At 44.9% G+C, this 3,991-nt stretch overlaps 1 pseudogene; it reads left to right on the top strand.

Annotated features, from left to right (window-relative positions):
• The first annotated feature begins 2,387 nt into the window (after window positions 1-2,387).
• LOC101525089 (ferritin heavy chain-like) lies at window positions 2,388-2,938 on the top strand (annotated as a pseudogene).
• The last annotated feature ends 1,053 nt before the right edge of the window (window positions 2,939-3,991 follow it).

Below are 3,991 nucleotides of genomic sequence, written 5' to 3'. Positions count from 1 at the left end.
GAAGTAGTTATGTTAGGATAGTATTGGTTTATGGAAAGAATAGGAAATAAAATTGCAACAATTCAATGGAAATGAGTACTTTTGGTTTGGGCAACCTCTATATAGATTCAAAATGCCTGAAAATCAACTAGGATAGGAAGGTGATGTGCTCTGCAAAAGAGATGAAGACTGAGAAACAATTCCCGTGCAGACATATGCTGCTGGGAGGAACACATGACTGCAAATATCTGAGCGAAAATGATCTAAGTTATGTGGCATGGGACGGATACGCATGTGATTCAACGCTCACTAACCCGAAAGAAGGGATAATATGAGTATGACTTGATATAGTTAGAATTCAACTATTTTATTAACATTCCAAAATTATTGTTATCATTTGTATTTTCTTATAATAAAAGTGAAAGATTATACTGTTTTTGAAACCACCTTGTATTTGGGGGAAATGCACCCTGGTGTTTGTGAAGGCACGGAACAGCACGGTGACTGATACAGATCTAGAATAGTCAGATTTTCCCTTGCAGAACAACATGTGAATGGTTTCTCAGAACCAGGGATATTGTTCAGGAAATCCTGACTTTATGAAGGTCAGAGCCAGGGCAGGTGCACACACCGGGCTCATCCTGTGCATCCGAAGAAGAGAAAAGTAAATTTTCCCATGTCAGGCATGACTTAATTTTAAGATCTCAACCAAAGTGAATTTCTAAAATCGAAGAGTAATTCAACAAATCGAGCAGTCTGGAGACGTGATTGTCTTCCGCTCAACTTCATCAGAGGCACGAAAAACATAGCCAGGGCTGTGTCTCTCTCATCTCAGCTTCTTTTTCGTCCTGTGTGGCTAATCCTCAGACGCGCTTTCCTCTGGTGTTCAAAGAAATTCAGGGTCGCTTGGAGGCTGAAGGCCTCACCTCAATGGGTTCCACTCATGCCTTTCCAGCCCGAGTCCAACGGCAATGCACCGTACCCTGTCCAGGCACTCCCATCCATCTCTGCATCTCCGGGATTTTAGCTTTGTCATGGTCCTATTCCCAGCTGTGTCCTGGCTACAGCAAACACCAAATGAATATCCTAATAGGGAGATGAAAAATCTTGCTTCCTTACAGGAAAGCAGAAGTTTATCAGTCTGAAGAAGAATGAAAGCAGTAAAATCAACAAATAACCACCCTGTTTATCTATTTTTTTTTTTTTTTGCTTATTGCAATTACGGAGTTCTGTGTTCATTACGTACAATTCAGAATAACAAGAAATAAACTTATCCTCAAGAGTCTCATCTCTCAGATATATCTATTTGAACACCATTTTGTCATGCTGGACCTTAATTTTTTTTTGTTTGTGCTGTTTTTATGCATTTTCAGTCATCCAGTGGATATTGATCTTGTGTCTTCACACAGATTAAATACATAGTTTCTTCATACTGTAAGCAGTATTTTTAAAAGAAATTTTGATGGCTACATTCAAAAGCAAATCATTCGGCAGAACCGTTCCTTGCTTCGTGCTCATGTGGGTCCTGGCACACAGTGTTCTGGTCCTCTTTGATCTGCAACCCAACCCTCTGGTCCACATGTTTACCAGGATTTCACTGGAGATCTGTGCAGCAACTTAATGTTGAGCTTTAGCACAAGGTGCTGCGTCTAAGTTGTCCTTTCTGGCTGGCCTTTTGCTGGCACATCTGCTGTCTGCCAAGACAGGTTGTAAGGTGGTGGACTGCTCAGTCCCAGATCATTAGGCCTTGTTCTTTTTTTTTTTTTTTTAAGATTTATTCATTTTATTACAGCCAGATATACACAGAGGAGGAGAGATAGAGAGGAAGATCTTCCATCCGATGATTCACTCCCCAAGTGAGCCCCAACTGGCTGTTGTGCGCCGATCCGAAGCCAGGAACCTGGAACCTCTTCCGGTTCTCCCACGCGGGTGCAGGGTCCCAATGCATTGGGCCGTCCTCGACTGCCTTTCCAGGCCACAAGCAGGGAGCTGGATGGGAAGTGGAGCTGCCGAGATTAGAACTGGCGCCCATATGGGATCCCGGGGCTTTCAAGGCGAGGACTTTAGCCGCTAGGCCACGCCGCCGGGCCCACGCCTTGTTCTTTTTGCTTTGCAATGACAAAAATGCTTCTTCAGAAGTTATATAAGATGCATTTACTGTGTACAAGTCATTATTACCACTGTGAATATTGTGAATAAAAACTTGTATTTTCGAGATCCTCTTCTTCGAGAGTCGCCGCAGTTTCCTGCTTCGACAGTGCTTGGACGGAACCAGCACTGGACCCCCTCCCCAGCCAGCTGGCCACTCAGAGCCAGCGCTCCTCCGCCACCTTCTTACAGTGCCCTTGACTGCCCTGCGACCCTCGCCGCCGCTCGGTGCAGCCACGGCAACCTCTCAGCCACCCGCCATGACGACCCCTTCCCCCTTGCAGGTGCACCAGAACTACCACCAGGACTGGAGACTGCCATCAACCGCCAGATCAACCTGGAGCCGTACGCCTCCTATGTCTACCTGTCGGTGTCTTACTACTTTGACCCTGATGATGTGGCTTTGAAGAACTTCGCCAAATACTTCCTCCACCCGTCTCATGAAGGAGCGGGAACATGCAGAGAAACTGATGCAGCTGCAGAACCAGAGCGGTGGCCGGAGCTTTCTTCAGGACATCTAGAAACCAGATCGTGATGACTGGGAGAATGGGCTGAAGGCACTGGAGTGCGCATTGCACCTGGAACAAAGTGTCAGTCAGTCACTACTGGAACTGTACAAGCTGGCCAGTGACAAGAATGATCCCTACTTGTGTGACTTCATCGGGACTCATTAACTGGATGAGCAGGTGAAAGCCGTCAAGGAACTGGGCAGCCATGTAACCAACTTGCTCAGGATGGGAGCCCCACAGCTGGCATGGCAGAGTAACCCTCCGACAAGTACATCCTGGGACACTATGATAACCAGAGCTAAAGCCTGAGGCTGACCGTGCCGCAGCCTGGGCACAGTTTCCCTGGCTGTGCACCAAGGCAGTGCACCAAGGTGGCAGGGCCACCTTGACCTTTTCTATACACTGTATCAAAACATCCACCTATGTACTTTAATTTGTACCATCCTTTCAAATAAAGAAATTTGGTACCCCCCCCAAAAAAGATGTATTTTCATGCTCATAGGTGAATGAAAAATAATAGACATTAAGCAAGATCACATATCAAGTTACTACTCTGATAACTCCCGTGAAGGTGAGGCGACTAGAGCTATGAGTGGCTACCACAGGGAAATTTCAGCTCTTCAAGCATGTCTTTTTTCAAGCAACCAGTGGTAAGTTGAGACCTGAGAAATGAGTGAACAGTAACTAGAGAAATGGTGGGATGGGGTGAAAAACCAGAGTGTAAGAGAATACCCTGATTCCCTAACTCTTTACTTAAAATGATACTGCTCCTCTGGCACTCTATTTAATAAAGGGGGCTAGCAAAGACTTCCCTGAGAAAGTAGTTTGATGAACTAAAGCAGTTAGAACGGAAGCCATTCAGATATCTGGCTAGGAATGTTCCAAAGAAGAGAAGTTTCAGGAAAGGTCCTGAGAAGGTTCGGTGCCGGATAGGACCCTGCAACGGAGCTGACCGCTGACTGGGACAGTGGTGGTCTACAAAGGGGTACCTAGGAAGCACGGACAGAGAGTGCTGCAGGTTGCTGGTTCATGAGTTGAACTTGGATTTAGCTGATCCATGCTCTTTACACCTTGTTAGAATAGTGTGTGTGTGTGTGTGTGTTATTTGGAGATTTTTCCAAAATGTTTCTTAAGATGTCATGAAGTGGCATACTATGCTAAGAATGTATTATAGAAGGCCTATACCTTTGTCCGTTGTATAATTATACCAATTTTGGTGCCAGTTTCCTGTTGTTAATTTTTTACCAGATGCCTAAGTAAATTATTTCAAGAATTTTTCAGCCTTTTTTCAGATAAAAGGCCAGATATTCTAAGAAAAATATTTTAAAACAATTCCTGCCAAAGAGAAGTTGTTC

The sequence above is a fragment of the Ochotona princeps genome, chromosome 18, assembly GCF_030435755.1.
Source record: "Ochotona princeps isolate mOchPri1 chromosome 18, mOchPri1.hap1, whole genome shotgun sequence".
Classification (NCBI taxonomy): Eukaryota; Metazoa; Chordata; class Mammalia; order Lagomorpha; family Ochotonidae; genus Ochotona; species Ochotona princeps.
The sequence above is the reverse complement of the archived record's forward strand: the minus strand, read 5'-3'. Positions and strand labels throughout refer to the sequence as shown.